This window comes from Crotalus tigris, unplaced genomic scaffold (assembly GCF_016545835.1).
Source record: "Crotalus tigris isolate CLP2741 ecotype Arizona unplaced genomic scaffold, ASM1654583v1 scf7180000017658.5313226, whole genome shotgun sequence".
Lineage (NCBI taxonomy): Eukaryota > Metazoa > Chordata > Lepidosauria > Squamata > Viperidae > Crotalus > Crotalus tigris.
This window is the reverse complement of record NW_024096545.1, coordinates 3,738,842-3,758,341: the sequence shown is the minus strand read 5'-3', so window position 1 is coordinate 3,758,341 and position 19,500 is coordinate 3,738,842. Positions and strand designations below refer to the sequence as shown.

Sequence of the window (19,500 nt, the reverse complement as noted above, 5' to 3'; positions counted from 1 at the left end):
ACGCTGTACTCAGATAATTGTTAATCCCAGCCCTTGAAACAGATTCTAGCAGCCAAGAACTCACAGTTCTAGTCTGTTTAGATGGTTGAGGCAAGTCAGAATATTTGAAGAAAAGACCGTCTGTGGTTAGGTAACTTGAGGGAGAAGTACAGATATTTTCTTGCTTTCTGTATGACATTCTTAATAATGTATTTTGAAAACTACTGCAATCATCTTTTTCCCCCCTTCTCACAATAACCTCAATTACTTAAATTAGATCCTGCCTTATACCTGTTATACTCCCATAATTAGTTTGAAATTCACATTAACTGTCAGTAATAATAATCATGTGGACAATAGAAACAAAAGGCTTGGGAGTACTTTCTATTTGTTCAATGGATTACTGTTGTGTGGACATTATACAATTTAATTAGATGCCAATTAAGCACTAAGTATTGACTTTATGTTTCATTTAAAGAGGTAACTGGATATAAGAGATAAGCAATTCTTCTGGATACAAACATAACAAAACCTTTTAAGTAATTCTACTGGATATAAACACGAAGAAAACAGTACTTGTCTGCCTACCTCGCTTCCTTCTAAATCTTTTAATCCTTGCATTCTGATTTATCTGAATGGTAATTTAAAATGTAAATTTTACACTAGGTCATAGTTTAGAAATTTAGTTACATGAATTGTGCCTAAATTGGTGAGTTTGAGATGTGTTTGAATAACTGAGGGGGTTTTCAGCTTGCATGGCCAATGGGGAACAATTCACAATAATAGGTAGAATTTGTGAATTCTATTTGTGTGTGCGTGTGCATGCAATTAAATACAATTAACTGTGATAGTGAAAATTTGAATATGGATTAGTGAAATCTAAACTGGATTAGCTGTTTCATCATTAGTATTAATATTATCCTGGCAGTTTGCTCGCTGTTTAGCAGATGTTTTTAGAGATAATCTAAAACTTTATAAGCCTATTTAGAATCAGTTGAGAAGGTTGTTATTTATCTTGTCAAATGTCCACTTTTCAAGCTAACAGTTTTATTTCTCTTAAATAACTGTTATGAAATGGTTCTTTTCTCCAGACTGAGAGAAAAAAAAATCCAACTAGAAGTGATTTAGAGGGTGAAGCAAGGTGATTTCAGCTAAGTAATGCATTTGATTTCTTTTTTTCCATTCTATTGTTTTAAAATGCAGGAATGTGCAAATTAGAATAAGTAGATGGTGACATTTTAAAACTGATTCCCTCAAAGCTAAAAAAAAGTTGTTCTGTATCTTAGATTGCCTTCATGTGCAAAGACTGACTGTGCAGAGCTGAACTCTTTAGCTATTAACACACACAGTTTCTTTAGCCCAAAAGCTGCTTTAACCACTTTTATGGGGGGGGGGGGAACCTAGCACAAACAAGGGAACAAACTTTGTTAACTTTGGAGGTTTTATTAGTATATTGAGAATAAAGTCAACTTTCTCACTTTATAACTTTATCTCTTTTTCAGACATGAGTTTAAATAGATGCTATGATTTCCTCAGAAGCTACTGAGATATTCACAGTTGATTCCGGAGTTGCTCATGGAATCAATTCCAATTAGTGGTCCTGAACATGTTTAGAAAGCTGTCAGCCCTCCCAGATAAACCAGGAAACATGACTAGGTGAATTAATTCCACTTTAATGAAAGGGTACATTAACAGAATTTTGCAAATCTGAAGGTACAAGCTTTCTACTTCCACTTTAAATCACCTGAACAATTAGGATGGGTCCTACCTAAATTTCTTTCTGTGATCATTAATACAGTACATTGGGGGCTCCTATCTCTCTTGTCTTATTGCTTCCTAAGCAGCATCTCTTCCCTTCAGTAATCCACACATTCCATTACAAAAGCTGACATTAATAATTACTTGCATGTTTCCCCATTTGCTCATCTGGTTAGTTGGACCTTATGGATCAAAAGCAAGGTTTGGCAAACTTTTTTCTGTAAAGGGCCAGATCTCATCTCTCCTCCATCTCTGTGGGCATGGCTGGTAGGTCTGCAGGCCAAAGCGCATGGCAGCCATTGGATAACTCCAGTCTGCAAGCAAGGACACTGCTGATGGACTACTATAACCACCTACTTTCTGCCTGCCTCGCTATTCATCCTTAGATCATAAGATCTAAGGCCTAGAGGTTTCTGTTTGCCTGTCCTGTTATTGAGGATTATTAAGGGTCTCTCTAAAAGAGGAAGTGGTCTCAGTTATTTTGAACTAGGGAATTTTGGTCCCACTCCTAAAGAAATTACCTTTTATCAATCCAGTTAATCCTTGTTCTGGGTCATTAAGTGTTAGGCTATTGTTTCTTTTAAGTATTATGCCATGGCTTACTTGCAGTTAACTAAAGTAGTAACTGTGAGATTGATCTTGGAGTCCTAGTGGACAATCACTTAAATAATGTGAGCCAGCAGTATCCTGCAGCTGCCCCAAAAGCCAACACAGTTCTAGGCTGCATTAACAGAGGGATAGAATCCAAAACACATGAACTGTTATAATGCTTGGTGAGGCCACGCTTGGAATACTGAATCCAGTTTTGGTCATCATGATGTAAAAAAGACGTTGAGACTCTAGAAAGGGTACAGGGAAGAGCAACAAAGACGATTAGGGGAGTGGAGGCTAAAACATATAAAGAATGGTTGCTGGAATTGGGAATTGGGTTTAATGAAAAGAAGGACTAGGAATGATGATAACAGTGTTACAATTATTCGATGGGCTGCCACAAAGAAGGAGGGATTCAGCCTATTCTCCAAAGCACCTGTAGGCAGGACAAGAAGCAATGGATGGAAAATAATTAAGGAGAGAAGCAGCCTAGAACTAAGGAGAAATTTCCTGACAGATAGAACAATTAATCAATGGAATGACTTGCCTCCAGAAGTTGTGAACGCTCCAACACTGGAAGTTTTAAAAAAGATTGGACAACCATTTGGGATTTCCTGCCTGAGCAGGGGGTTGGACTAGAAGATTTCCATGGTCCCTTCGAACTTGGTTATTTTGTTAATCTCCAAGTTCTGATATTCTGAAGAAAATGTATGATCAGATTCTATTAATGAAGCCATCTGAAGATGTTTTTCAATTGTTGCTGTTGTTAATTGCGAAGTCATGTCCGACCCATCGCGACCCCATGGACAACGTTCCTCCAGGTCTTCCTGTCCTCTACCATCTTCTGGAGTCCATTTAAGTTCACGCCTACTGCTTCGGTGACTCCATCTAGCCACTTCATTCTCTGTCGTCCCCTTCTTCTATTGTCGTCCCCTTCTTCAATCTTTCCCAGCACTAGGCTCTTCTCCAGTGAGTCCTTCCTTCTCATTAGGTGGCCAAAGTATTTGAGTTTCAACTTCAGGATCTGGCCTTCTAAAGAGCAGTCGGGGTTGATCCCTAATATTTAGAATCTGATAAAGAAAACTGGATTGTCCTTGCAGTTATCAGCCCTTATTTTGCTAAATCATCAGCTGAATTGTTCCATTATTAGTATTTATTTCAAATGTTTCTGAAACATCTTAGACTGAATCCCACTCTTGTCCTTTGAGTTGACACTAATGATTCATTAGAGGAGGACAGGATTTTAAAAAAGAATTGGAAAGAGTAAAACTAAGTTTAAATTTAACTGAATTTAAATGAAGCACAATTGTGATGTTGCTCCCTATATAGTAAATGATTTGTCTCTTCAAACATTTGGGGGCTCTTTTATAAGAACATCTATGGGACACTCACTTAAAGTTTTGGAAGGCACAAATAACTCTGAAGCTTCAGATCCAAATTAAATTTGGAGGCAATCAGAGATATAACATTTGCAAGCAGCCGTTTCAGATGGTATGTAGGCATTTCTTTATATCAAAGCTATCCTATATCTTTGGTATAATTTTCATTTATTCTTTTTTCTCATTCATTCAGTCATTTGTTAATTTACATGGCTCCCCGTCTCACAAGATAGGACAACAAAACCACAACATAAAACCAATGATACCATGGTTAAAACAGTAATAATCCCTAATCAATGTTTTGCCCTATTTTCCTGCTTTGAGTTGGCCAGTTACTTAAGTGAACTGAGTGGCTATGGAAATTGAATAAATAGTTTACAAACAATGCATGTGACCACAACAGTTGTTGTTTCTGTATCTTTTATTTTTATCATAAGGCATAGGAGAGAAGGGGGAGTGGGGAGGTGTTGAAAATTAATTTGCTCTGCATCTTTTTTTAACTAGTCAGTTAATTAATTTTTCCCGCACTAATATTTAGATTGGAACACAGTTATGAATTGGATTGTACATGTCTCCAAATTTGTTGATGCATTCCTTTGGCTTAAGACTCATGTGGAAAAAAGTATATATTAGAGAAAATTGATGAGGTAAATGTGTTTTGGGGGAATGATTTCATTTTAAATTGAATGCATAAGGAAAATTGTATATCCTTCTATATTTTTAGCTCTACACATTTTTGTAATTTAAATTCAATGGCTGATGAATGGACTAATCTTATCATTCAATATATGTCAAGCTAACTTTTAAAAAAATATTTATATATTAAATTTATATGCTGCCCGTCTTGTGGTTTAAGGAGATTCATGAATCAGAAATAGAATACTTTAGCCATTTAATTTATTGAGATAAAAGCAGGGGTTGAATGTAGAAAATCCCCAAGTCCTAATTTTGAGTATTTCCTTGAGCAAGGCTCCTTTCTGAACTAGAGGAATTGTATATGAATGAAGTAAACCAACTCAGAAAAAGATATGTTCAACTGGTTGGAGATTAGGTGAAAAGTGTTCATATGCTTTATGTTTTGATGGCGATGTGCCTTTTGTTTGGCTTTTCAAAAGAATGTTTACCTTTGCCTAAAAATGAAAAACACTGGGAAATGTCCACAGAAATATTTTAAGATTATTTATGGCTCTGGAGATAAAATAAAGTGCCAACTTCCTGAGAGTATTCTCTTGCATCTGCTACACTATTTTCACTTCTCTGTGTGGGATTCTTTGTTCCATGAACCTTTTGAACAGCTGAAAAAAAACTACTGGTCCTGTAGATCTAGTTACTATATTTAACAAGATGCTGCAATCTCCCATACTGCTTTGAAATGGCCTGGGCTTCTACAGAACATAGATATAAAGATTAACTTCAATGTGTCAAGGTACTTACAAAACTTGGTGCTTCTGTTCAACTGTTGAAAGCAGCATTTCAATGTTACAACACAGCCTCCGCCCCTATTACACATGTGTGGGTGTGCAATGACACACTGCACCTATAAAAGGGGCAGAACTTAGATCACAATGGCTTTTGCCATTTGCAGACTACTCTGTCTAAAATAAATCTCAGTGATAAAAACGTCATTGATGTAAGAAGTATTTTCTGAACTATACTCTCTGGAGGGAAAAATTGCTGCATTTATCTTTACCACCTTTCTGTGATGTGTGGTATGGAAAAAATGTCACAGGTCTGCATTGTTGACAACCTGTTGTGAGCGCTGCTCTTTTCAATTTTGTCTTTTTATATATACCCCTGTAACAATTTATGCCACAAAAGAGTATTGTGAGTCTTTAATTTTGGACGTGGGAGTTACTTGTTGCAGTTTTCCCTTGGGTTAATTCTGAACTAGAACAGTAGCTTTTAAAAAATAATAAAGCCTTTGGGAATATGATTTTTGCAATGGTAGACCTTGCTGATTCATACTACAACCCTGTACAATGAGCACCTTTTGTTGTGATCATTAAATAACCTACAACTTTCTGGGTTGCCAGTTACATATAAAATGTAAAGTTGTATCTGACCTATTCAACAACTCCAAGAAACAGGTAACCTTCCGTTGCCATGACTACTTAAGAAGAACTGAATTTAGCCTCTTAGTTTCTGTCTTCTAAGCAGGAAGTAGAATTGAGATTCATTCAATCTGTTGCATTTTCAAAATTGTGATGCAGGGAGGTAGGATGGGAATCATAACTTTTTCATCCTGAAATGTTAACTGTTGTGAATTATATTTGTGAGATGGCCAGCTATATAAATTTGAAAACTGACTGACTGACTGACTGATTAACTAACTAACTAACTAACTAACTAACTAACTAACTAACTAATTTCTCTCTGTTCTTCTTTTAGCTTATTATGCTAGATCTCCTAATGAACTTGCAAAGTCCCTGACAGACAGTATCTCCACCTACCAAGACACCAAGACTAAGTCTTGGTTGCTGAAGATATTGACTCTCTGGGATTTTGCTTTTCTTCCTCCAAGGAAGCCACCCATGGACTTTTCTTCTCCTCCTCTGACCTAGAAACCAATAACTGGCCTTCATACTCAGAAACTTTAATCTCCAGCCTTTCCTTTCTATACCAATCTTTGTAGTTTTCCCTTGTTTTCTCTTAACTCCTTCTCTCTCTCTACAATTTTGGGTTATACCAGCAGCATGTCTTCCATTAGTTGAAAAGGTGGGTTTCCTTCTCCCCAGAGCTCTAGTCCCCAACATCTATATGCTGTACAAGGTTGGACCAATGGAAATGCTATGTCCCTCTGCTCCATAACAGCTTTGACTACCAGCCAAGTGAGCTCATCAGCCCTCATGATAGTACAGTTCAAACCTAGAATTGACCTTCTTGTCCCCTTTTTTCTCTCCTTTTGCTGACTCATGCCAGCACCACTGCAGCCATACCAAGGCACTAACATCCATATGCCATACAATTGTCTGAGGTGGGGACTCATCGTACAAATACAAAGGCTCTTCAAAGAGAAGTATTTGCAAGCACTTGAAGTCTTCCACTATATATAGTTCACCCTTATATGTGGTGATTGGGTTTTTAGTGACCTCAGCAGCTCAAGCAGAGACAAGATCAGTTGCTCACTGCTGTTTATGTGCTGAGACCTTCATGTGATGGTAAAATCTGAACAGATTTTTTTTGCAGCATTTTGGTTGCTTCTAATAATGAAATTGTACAAGTATATTTCTCAAGGACCAAGAAAGTTATTGCTTATGATAACTTTGGCTTGATTTGTTCATTAATCCATTGCATTGTTTTCTTGGGTGTCTAGTTTCTCAGGGGTCTTCTCCGACACTAAAATTCAAATGTGAAAATACTCTTCCTCCCCTGCTTTTTCAAAGTCCAACTTTTGCTTTCATAGAATGTTGCAGAGGACATCATGGCCTGCACAATTCTGATCTTTATATGTGTAGATACATCACTGTATTTGAATATCTTTTCCAAGGCCTTCATCAGTGTTCTACCAAGTGCTACTGTGCAGTCAGCATGACTGTTTGTTCCTTTACTGTTGATAGTCAATCCTAAAAGGCAGAACCTATCCATCACTTTGATATCTTCATTGTTAATTCCAAGGCTTTTCTGCCTGTTGTTCTTTGTTTAGTCTACTTCATATTTAACTTTAATCTCATTTTTTCACTGTGCTTTTTGACTTTTATTACTAGCATTTGCAGATTCTTTGCATTTTCAGCTATCAGAGTAAATGTATTTCTTAAGAATTAAGAAAACTATTTTTTGTTTGTTCATTTTTGAAGCTTACCTAGCAATAATTTTAGACTAGTCAAGAAAATCCTTCAGAGGCGCAAAATATGTTGGACATTAAAAATAATTTTATGTTGCCAGTGAAGACCTTGATGAGCTAATTAGAACACAGGGGTAATGTAAATGTGGCTGCTGATCTGAGTATTTGTGAAATATTATGCTCATGCTGATGTTTAACAAAAATAAAAAGAAGGGAGGGGATGTTGCCCATCACATCATCTATTTAACCTTAATTAGATGCTGACAATCTGGAATGAATTTGAATTAAAATGGCCATATAGAAATAGACAAAGAATAGGATTTGTACTGCAGTGACTGGTATATGCAGGACCAGCTAAAACTCAATTAACAGAAAACCTGTATCATGGCATTTACCAAAAGAGCCAAGAACCATTCCTGGAGCATAGATGGCCACAAATTGAGGTCTCCTATTGAAATATCTGGGAATTGTCCTTCATTCTGCCAACTACAGGAAAACCCTATAAACTAAAGCCTTCTCGGTCACTGCATGTCAGGGACTGTATGCATCTGTCATTTGGGGATAGTTGCATAGGTATTGCATTTACAATTCTGCAAATGTTAAGGTTCTGGCTAGGGGGCAATCAAATAGCAAAGCACGGAATAGGAAGTTGGATCAATGAATCAGCATGCAGGACACATTCCTCTATACAATGTGTGGTTGGGATTTGGAAGGTGTACTTGTTGGTTCATGTGAAGCCATCTGCAACCTACAATTATCCATCAATTGCTTCTCAGTGTAGATACATGGAAATGTCTATGGACAGTTGTAGGCAAATCTAAGTCAAGCTTAAGTTACTGAAAATGTACAAAAGAGCTCATCTACCATCCTTAAATTCCTCAAGGCAAAAGGTGGTCACAATATATCTGCAGCACTAACATTATTTGAAGCTAAACCAATAGCACAACTTCTTTATGGTGCCCTTCTCCAATTTTGTACTATTAGAACTTGTTTGATCCAAATTTCTAAGATTAGCCATTCAAGTCCCAAAATGAGTCTTTAATATCACCCTGACACTAGAAAAAGGCCTTATGAAAGTGTAGGCTAGAGTGCTGGTAACCATATTTAATTATTGGTTCAGATTATATTTTTTCCCCTTGGTCTTGCCCCATTAACTATGAAGGATGATTTTCAGTCTACACGCAATGACAACTAAAATCTCATCCTTGGATTTCTCTCCAGGTCTTCTACTTAGCATGGAATATGATCAGGCCAAAGCAGTCATTAAACAGTGTGTAGAAGACACAGGGTAAATTGGATCTAACCAGGTTCCCAACCTTTATTGCCAATAAATTCAACAGATCCTCTCCTTACCTTATGACATGCTTAACTAAACTGAAGTATGAAACCACCAGAGGGCTTTATTTTGGCAAAATGTCATGCCCTCCCCTCACCTGTCCTTGAAGGCCAATATAAGAAGATTCTCTTTCAGAGAGACTATTTCCCTGTGACACTGGACAGACAGAAACAACAAAGCATTTGCTTCTCCAGTGTCTCTATTAAAGAGACATTTGTACTAGTCACATCATCTTACCATTATTACATAAATACTCAGGGTAGATTCTACACCTCCCTGCTGCTTTCAGATACTAACCCTACTATAACATATAATGTTGTCAGATTCTACACAGAGATGCTTAAAACCCATCAGATGATGACTTGTGCTATAAACTAGTCTTATAATCAAAATTTTTAGTTCATTTCATCATTCCATTTTTTACCGATAAACTAGCCTTAATAAGCACCTAGTTTAGTGTTTCTCAACCTTGACAATTTTATGGCATGTGGACTTCAACTCCCAGAATTCTACAGCCAGCAATGCTGGCTGTGGAATTCTGGGAGTTGAAGTCCACATGCCTTAAAATTGTCAAGGTTGAGAAACACTGACCTAGTTCACCATGCTGTAGTGCTCTAAACTGTAATAGAATTACCTAAAATTAGATCTGATTATGTTAATTGAAAACCTTACATTGATTTATCTGTGAAAATTACTTATTTATAATCTCAATCCTAAAACTGAGCTTGGTTTACAAAATGCCAATAAATACTGTAAAGTCCAATACAGTGTAACACTCATATAATACACCATGGCACAACATCCAACAATATGAGGGCACTGGACTCCTTTAACAGCCATTCCTAAGAAAATCCCAACCCCAAACAAGAACCCATCCTTACCTTTAAGAATCATAAACCAATATAAAAAGTATCCCTTTCACCCTCTTGCAGAAGGCTGTAAGGAGGTTAGGCACACTCAAGGGACAAGGGTACGATGCATTGGGGCCACTGTGGAGAATGTCTCCTGGTTCCCATCTCCTAAGTGGTTGGAAACTAAAGCATCCTCTCCCTAGATAAGAACAGACTGAATGTATTCGGAAAAGGTATTGATGTAAAGGAGAAGATAAAGGACTCCCTGTCTGAATTATTCTAGGACAATCTATCTTGCTCTGAGCTATCTGAAAAGGTCATGATTCATTTCATTAAAGGACTGCTGATGTCAAACTACTGAAGGTAGTTATCATTGGTGGTAATTATAACTCCTGTGATGGTTGGAATCTCTCCCAGAGGACTGTATGACATGGTGAAAAGACTCAGTAATTTAGCTACCTGTAAGAATAACAGTGGTGTGAGTGTGAACTCCTGCTAGGTTCAGTTTTGCTGCTAATGTCAAAACAGGAAAACTGAAACCAAGAATATGGGATGGAAGCCAATCAGTTGAGAAGGAAAACCAAAATCAAATTAGAAAGAAGATGACACAAACCAATTCTGTGAATTTGGAATATGAAAAGCCCACAGGAAAGCCAATGTGAAATTATCAAAGAAGAAATGCAATATATTGTATGAGATATGTTTAGGAAAGGACCAACTTAACTCAAATATTTATGTGACAGATATAATGTAAATACAGAATGAGAACATACAAAAGAATGAAGTAGCGCAGTGTCATTCAAAAAGAAATCAACCAAATGTTAACTGAGGATAATCCAATAAATGTTAGGATTATATCAAGAAGAATCTGATTATCCAGTGAACATAGATGTTATTTAAGTACTATATACTAATGAATGACTGGAATGCCTATGTTAGAGAAACTGAGTAGCCTGGAAATGAAATATTATTTGGATAGGGCCTTTTGTGAAAGCAAGTCCTCGTTGGCAAAACCTACTTCAAATAACCTAACCCAGACTTGAAACAAGGACATCAATAGATGCACAGCATCAGAATCAAATAGAAAAACCAACAGCAGCCACCAAAAGATGAAGAAAAACAGCCAGAACACATTCAGGTATATCAGAAGATCATGAATTATATACAAGATAAAGTTAAAAAATGAAAGAGGATACATGTATGTCAGCAAGATTTGAACATATTCAACCAGAACATTAGTGTAAGAAACAAACTCAGGATTCTTCATTTATTTGAAAGAGAACCTGATGAACAATGAGATAAACCAGAACAGAAAAAATTCCAAAAATTCTAAGAGGAAACGATTCAATTGGCTTTCAGAACAAGCAATTATGGCAGCCAGAGAAAGGAGGAGATGAAAGCTTGGGCAATAGGAATGACATATAACAATGATATGTAATCTTCTATCAAGCCAGAAAAGACAAGAAGGTCCTCCCTATCAGGAATATTAACAATTGGAAGCACGTAACAAGAACATGAGACATCTTTTTTAGATGATCAGAGAAATTACAGCTAAAATGGAATACTCAAGAATGATCTCATATAGGTAAAAGAGTTTAAGGGAAAATTGAAATGCTATGCTGAAACCATTTATAAATGTTATTACTATAGAACAGAAATGGAAACATTTGCAGAGAGAGAATATATTCAGGAGCCAACTCCTTTAGAAATAACCCAAGATAAGCAAATAGGAAAGCACCATGGATAGAAGAAAAACTTTTTTCACTGTTTAAAAGTGCAGAAGAAGAAGTTAAAGTGCTCATAGCTATGTGTCTACAAATATGAAGCAAAGATGTGAAGCTTTTTTGGAGGAGGGGGTGCTTTCAAATTGGTATTGACTCCTGACAACTGTCTGTAGTAGTCCCTGCAGTTTTCTTGGCAAGATTTCAGAAGTGGTTTGCCATTGCCTCCTTCCTAGGGCTGAGAAAGAAAAAAAGAAAGAAAGAAAGAAAGAAAGAAAGAAAGAAAGAAAGAAAGAAAGAAAGAAAGAAAGAAAGAAAGAAAGAAAGAAAGAAAGAAAGTGGTCCAAAGACTTTGTACTTAAGTTTCTCTCAGTTTCCAACCTGGTGCCTTAACCACTATATCAAATTGTCTCTTATGAGGCTTATAGTCCAGAGTATATTCCTATACTGAAAAACGAAGATGTAAGAGAATGTGCAAATTAACAAACTGTTGCTTTATTTAACCACACAAGCAGTTTTACATAAATTCATAAAGAAGAAGCTATATGGGAAGAGAGATGATAGAAGAACAGGTAAGTTTCACATAAGGTAGCAAGATGGCACAGGATAAATGAGGAGAGCAAGAGAACCTCAGATGATTTACCATGGTTTATGGACTACAGCAAAATCATTGGGTATATCAGAGGTTTCAAATTCAAATTATTAAGGATGCTGTCTAAGGATTAATTTTGAAGTTTTTTCACATACTGATATGGAAATCTCTAATTATTCAAAAACTTAACAACAAAATGGAACTACTTAAAAAAACATAGCTGCCAATTATTTCACTTGGCTCTTACATGGCAGCTATTTTTCATTAACTTAGACAGTCCCAGCTCCTGAGACATCCTTCTTGGCCAAGATTCACCTCCAAGCTGCTCCTAATAAGAAGTGGTAACACATCAGAAGTACCCACTATTAAACAGAATCATCATCATCATCATCATCATCATAGTCATTGTTGTCATCTCTCTCTTTCTTTCTTTGAGTCCTTCCCCCACCTCCACCAGATAAATCTATTAGTTTCCTTAGTTATCTTATTAGTAATCCTTCCCATTCCTTATCTGACAGAGAGACCCTCATGGTGGGGCAGTCAGAACTTTCTCCTTCTTGACTGCTTCCTCCCTTAGATAGTCCCAATTTTTCTGTGACCAAGATCAATAGCCTCAGAATCAATGCCATTCTGGAGTTAACCATAAGAACAGGAAAGAGTTCCCACAAGGTAATGAAAGTAAAGCAAGCAGTATAAGAAATCCCCATGTGCCAACTGCTTGCCATTCTTCTTCCTGGTGTCATGTGTCTGACTAATGAAACACTTCAAAGAACTTTCAGGCATTGTTTAACCTAAAAAGCCTTTATCAGTGTAAAGGAGTGTCAGCACGGCATGGAGAATGCCAAGATCTGAATTTCCCTTCCTTCGCACATAACATTCCAGGCATTTCCCCTCCCCTATTTTGGGGTCATGATTCACATCTTCCAATCAGCCTGGGAGGCAAAGATTCACTTCCGTTCCCTTCCACACGCTTTTCTCTCCTCTCTCATTCTCATCTGAATTAGCTCTAAAAGTACCAAACAGTTCTGCATATTTTGTCAAAGCAAGAATATTCAATATTAGCAGTGTTGACACCCAGCCCCCCCTTACAAAAAGGACAGATCTTGTAATGTAAACAAAAGCATATGTTAATGACTAGTTTGTTAGGGTATTTCACATGGAACCTTTTGATGAGCCTGTCAGCTTTCACCTCACTGGATTTCATCTAGGTGGCTTCAGACAACAGGTATCCCTTCCATTGTACTAGGTACTGCAATTTCCCTTTAAAAATTCTAAAGTCAAGAATAAGTTTCACTTCATAATGAGTCTGTCCCGCAACTACGAGGGGCCCAGGTGCCTTCTTCGGGGGAGGTCTTAAAGTGGAGCCCCAATAAGGTTTCAGCAAGCTGCAATGGAAGACTGGGTGAATTCTCCCTAAAAGTCTAGGGCATTTTAGTTCTATGGTGACCGGATTGATGATCCTTACTATGAGGAAAGATCCCAAGAATTTTGGTCCCAATTTCTTGCTGGGCAATTTGAGGCATAAATATTAGTTGACAAATAAACCTTTTCCCCAACTTGGAATGTTCTTTGGGGAGCCCTCTTTCTATCAGTCTGCTTTTTATAGGTTTCAAAAGTCTTTTTTAAAGCAGTTTTTGTGTTTCTCCAAACTTCTGCCCACCCCATCACCCATTGGTCAAGTGTCTAGGAAGCGGAGGGCACCTGAGGATATTCAGGTATTGAGCTGAACTCCTTTCCTGTGGTCATTCTGAAAGGCGTGTAGCCAGTGCTGCTGTGCACAGAATTATTGTACGCCACCTTCGCAAAAGGGAGGAGGTCAGTCCAGTTCGTCTGTTGGTAAGAAACATAGCATCTAAGATATTGCTCCACCATTTTGTTACCGGATTCTGCAGCCCCATTGGTGGCAGGATGAAAAGCAGATGATAAACCTTGAGATGATCCAATTAATTTAAGAAAACTCCTCCAAAACTTCGCTGTGAACTGCACCCCCCTGTTCAAAATTATTCGCTTAGGGGCGCCATGCAGCCGGTAGATATGTTTCAGGAACAATTTGGTCAGCCGTTGGGCAGATGGGAGTCCTTTGCAGGCAATGAAATAAGCCTGCTTCGAAAACAGGTCTATCACAGTCCAGATGACAGTATTTCCTCTACTTTCAGGTAGGTCTACTATAAAGTCCATAGCTGTTTCTTCACATGGTTGAGAAGGGTCTGCCACGGGTTGCAGTAACCCAGGGGTTTTCCCTGAGATTCTTTTCATTGTGGCACATACAGTACAACTTTTTACATAGTTTTCCACATCCCTTTTCTCCTCTCTCATTCTCATCTGAATTAACTCTAAAAATATCAGACAGTTCTGCATATTTTATCAAAGGAAGAATATTCAATATTAGCAGCATTGACATCTGGAACATTTCTAGTGCCAAGCTGTAAATCTATATGTGTGAAGGTTCTAACCTAATTAGAAATTTCTATAAAGGAATGTTAGCCATAGAAAATGACCGGAAGGCTATATGTGATTTCAGGACCATAGGTTTGGGAACTCAGGTAATAGGTTATGGCAGAATATAGAACACATTGCGAATAATATATATGCCAGAACAACGTATTCTTCTGAAGATAAGAAATTATTGTAAGAAATCACTGAATGTGTGTGCATTTTGTCTCCTTCTATGTTTAATTTATATACAAATGTAAGAATACAAAATTTTAATGGAAGACAGCTGAAATAAAAATGAGAGATAAAATGCTAATGAGCAGAGAAATGCAGGTGATACCACTTCATTAGCTACAAGTAAAAAATATTTAGAGGAGCTTATTATGAAAGGATCAGAAAGAAAGATGAAGTGTGGAAAAAAAAATCCAGGCTAATGTGTTTGAGAAAGGGAATGGATTTATACTGGCTCATCCACTAGAACTGCCTTTTCCAACCTTTTGACCAGGGAAAAATCCTTAAATAATTTTCAGGGGAACCCTGCATAAAAATAAATAAAAGAGAAAACTTCACAAAACTTCGCAAATCACTTCTAACCTACACAATCCACATTTTACAAGATTTACAACAATAGCAAAGAGGCAGATTGCTATCTGAATTTTGGTGTGTAAAGCATCCCACCACTGTAAATGTCAGTACTGTATTGAAAGACACCTGAAGTTAAAAAAAAGATACTTTGTTTTGTTCAATCACAATCTCTTGCAAAACCCCCAGGATCCACAGAATTCCATTTAAAAAGGCTGTACGAGAGGGTGAAGACTTTTTTTCCCCTTGGAATAAAAAAATGGATAATAGAATGCTGGAGAAATAAAGAGGACATTAATCCCAGGAAGGAAGGCAAGAACAAACTTAAATAAGATCATGAAAATTAAGAATATTTCTATGGCAACAAAGAGCAGAATAGTATCTTTCCTGTTGGCAACTGAGAAATAACAAGATAGAACAATAGATCCCTTCTAATTATCATTTTTGAAATAATTATTAAAAGAGTTCTTCAAGAAGAAGCAATCAGCACTGGATAAAAAAAAGACTAATTGCTCTCTGGAAATGATAAAAGGCAAGCAGAAACTCATATACTTTGGGGATGTGATATATATGGATGATTCACTAAAAACAGTAAAAAAAAACCACTATGCTTTGCAAAGTTGAGGGAAATAGGAAGACAAGAGAGAAAATGAATAGATGGTATTAAAGAGATTATAGGACTTTCCTTCAAAAGCTCCTAAATATTACTAGGGGCAGGTTTAAGATTGCAAGCATTTTTTTCTGTGCAATCACCAGGTGTCAGGCATAGCTTGATAACACTTAACTAAGTATGACTGATGTCTTTGTAGCCTCAATGCAGTTTGGGCTAATGCATCATACATTTAATTGGTATGTTTTTTAATCCTTTTATGATCTAAAGGCTGAGTCACTGGTGGTGCCTTAGTGGACACAATCTGCTGGATTCTTTTTTCTTTACTTAGCAATGAGAAGAGTAGCAGTATGTACTTTGGATTTTGCCATTTTTATTTGTTGTTGCCATACAATAAAGTTTATCTATTTCCTATAGCCAGTTGATCATGTCAGATTTTAGACTAAATATCTGTATCACTAGAAAATTGTTTCTCATGCCTGTGACCAAAACACGAAAAGAGATAATAGTGCACATCTGGCTTACATGAATTGGGTGTGTGTGTGTGTGTATGTGTAAAACATATAACTCCCAGTTCATGCAAGCCAGATGTGCACTATTACTACCATGTTTTCCCAAAAGTAAGACCTACCCTGAAAATAAGCCTTAGCTTGATTTTTGGGTGGGCCTAATATAAGCCCTACCCAAAAAATAAGCCCTACTTTGGGGGCAAGGCGCACACCTAAAAATCAAGCTAGGGCAGAGGTGGGGGATTGAAGTTTACTATTGCAGCCAAGCCTCCCATGGATCGATACTTGCCTCACTGGCCCACCTTCTGTGGCTGAACGAGCAGCTTCATTCTACAGCTGAGAATGGAGCTCCGGCCTGCATTTTGGAGTCAGAGGCCTTTCTGGAAGGCCTCTGCAACTGAGAACCAAGCTATGGATTGAATCCATAGCTCAATTCTCACCTGCAAAGGCCTGAAATGCAGGCAGGAGTTCCATTCTCAGCTGTAGAATGAAGCTGCTCCTTCAGCCATAGAAAAAATAGATTGGCTGGGCAGGGCTGTCGGTGATGCTGCCATGAAGTGAATGGAAAAGACCCCTCCCCCCAAATAAGACCTGGTGCCTCTTTTGGAGGCAAAAAAAGGACTGGGTCTTATTTTGGGGGAAACATGGTACTACATTTAAGATATATAGCAATACTTGCTGATGTCATTGATTCATCTTGTTTAAGGTCTCTTTCATGGACACTTTTTATCAAGTGGGATCTATTCTATGACTGCTTTGGTCCACCTGCCATCAGTTCTTTTTGCTGTGTAACCAGCCTGTTTCCATTTCCATTCTTTTATTCTCTTGATGATATCGTAAACTTTCGTTTGTGCAGGTCTTTCTATCTTGTCTTGTAATGCCAAGCATGTATCTTTACATGGCTCTTTGTGCCCACTCATAGCTTTTGTATTGATTGTGAGATTAGTATCCATGTTTCACTGGCATATGTTAGAGCATATATACTGTATGCATGCACACACACACACACACACACACACACACACACACACACACACAATCAATTAGCTATAAGGATTAACTTTCCATCTCAGAATATGGCTGAGAAAGACATAAACAATGACAGGATCAAAAATCATGGCTACCATGCCACTACATCTCTTTTCTCACCAAAGCTTTGTGACTTTCTACCTTTATATGATCTAAGTTCACCCTCGGCTTTCCCAGACACTTACCAATAATTCTTCAGCATCATGTTGGCCAGGACCAAGAAATTTCAGCATCCTTTAAACTATGCCATGGTCAACAGTGATGGACATGGAGAACTGTAGTTTAACAAAATGCCCCTCAACCCTACCTTAGGCACCACTAATGATGTAAAACATGGAGTAAAACAGAAATTTGCAATGTTCACACTGACAAAAAAGGATGAGCTGAGGTCAAGAAATTCTGTATATGATAAAATATACTTAGGTGAACAATCTGTCTTCCACAATACTGATTAATGTCACCAATGGTAGCATAACTATCTGAGAAAAAGATGCCTGTCTTGGACCACAGTTTGCCCTTCCCTGACTTATCCCAGGGCGTAACGTCTAGATGCCAAACTAAATCAAATCAAGCAGCAAGCAAAATATACGATGATCTAGTCCGTCTTATCCTGCATATTTTGCTCCTAAAGCCTTTTAATATAGTTTCAAAATTCCTCTTCTTTTTTTCTTTTAATGGTCATCCTGCATATTCACTGCATATTCATCATCAGCATGCAGACAGAGTTTGCACCTTTTCAGAGCTGGAATTGTTTTAAAAGAGATTATTTTCCCCTACTGTCCTTTCACTTCCATAATGTCTTGTTTCCACAGCTGCTAAACTAGCACGTTTCTGAGAAGCATACACAATTCAAATTCACTCTGGGTAAATGGAACAGCAATAGACAATCTGTTCATCAAATAGGACTTTTTTTTAAAAAAAAATGGCATCTATCATATTCAAAGTATATGGAATATCCACTTCCAGCCTATCGTCCTTTGCAATAAAATAAATGATTACTTACTTTCAGAAAACTGACCACCTATAGGTGTATCAATGAATACAGGGCCAAAATTGCTAACAAGCACATGGCATTTCATAGTAAAATTTACTTACCAACTGATAGGTTAAAAAAATGGATATTGGCTGTTTTATTTTTTGTTTTTAACTGGATATTAGTCAGTCTGGAACCAATCAAACAAACAAACATACACAGAATAGGTACTGGTCAGGATACATCAGATTTCCATATTCATTAATAATATTCACAGTCTTCTTGCCAACTTTTTAAAATTAGGCCAGAATTCCTAGATTTATAGCCACATAATCAGGTCCTTCTGACATTTTTGACTTCATTTAACTCTTCATTCTCTTTTATCTACAGAATAAGAACTCTGCCAATGCATAAATTTATAGATCCATTACTGATTTTTATTTTTTTACGTATCTCTGTTGTTTTTACTATTTTGTTCATTACCATGATTACTGTTCCAATATGGCAAGTCTTTTAAATAAGCAAAGTAAATACATTTCACATTTTGAAAAGCAAATACTCTACCATACTGGCTCAAAGTCAGTTCTCCAAAAAATACTGGGATAGCAACTCTTATTTGGAACATTGTATATTCTTCTGTAATCCTGCTTCTTGTCCCCCCCCCCAAAAAAAAAACAATCCTGCAAGACTGGGACAATATCTGTGTCTGTGTCTGTGTCTCTGTCTATCATCTATCTATCTATCTATCTATCTATCTATCTATCTATCTATCTATCTATCTATCTATCTATCTATCTAACAATATGTTCCAGTTAAGATTGTCAGCCAGATGGATGCATTTAGTACCGTATTTCCCTGAAAATAAGATCTAACTGGAAAATAAGCCCCAATGCATCTTTTGGAGCAAAAATTAATCTAAGACCCAGTCTTATTTTGGGGGATGTGTATGTATGTATGTATGTATGTATGTATGTATGTATGTATTGAATAATGTGAGTAAAAATGCGACTCCCGGGCATAGTTATAAAAAAAATAAATAATACACGATCACCGGGAGAATTATAAGTAAAAATACTTTACTAAAAATACTTTTCTAAAAAGGTTGCCAAGCTTTCATTGGGGAAACTCCCCACCATCATCAGGGCTAAAAGGCCGTTCTAGGAAAGATGGTTTAAATGGGTTTGGTCGATGTTTGCACACGGCTCTTCGACCGGGTAACTGGCCACAGCTGATCAGCCGGTGTTCGGAATACATCTCTGACGTTATGTTCTTTCTTATCGTTCCTTCGGGTTCCCTTATCTATCCTTCTGTTGTTGATTTTTGGATTCATTAGTAATCTTATATCTCCCTCTCCTTTGATGGTGTTCATTCCTGTC

General features: G+C 37.2%; 1 protein-coding gene across 9 annotated transcripts in view; it reads right to left on the bottom strand.

The window, feature by feature from the left end:
* The window catches only part of GRIA1 (glutamate ionotropic receptor AMPA type subunit 1), a 237,883-nt gene that overhangs the window by 107,344 nt on the left and 111,039 nt on the right, over positions 1-19,500 (bottom strand). The window contains exon 1 of one of the 9 annotated variants that reach the window (XM_039335755.1): positions 5,142-5,184. The exons of the other annotated variants lie outside the window; for them this stretch is intronic. The gene's annotated coding sequence lies outside the window, so the exon portion shown is untranslated. Of the gene's footprint in view, positions 1-5,141; positions 5,185-19,500 lie in introns of those variants that run through there. 9 annotated transcript variants of the gene reach the window in all.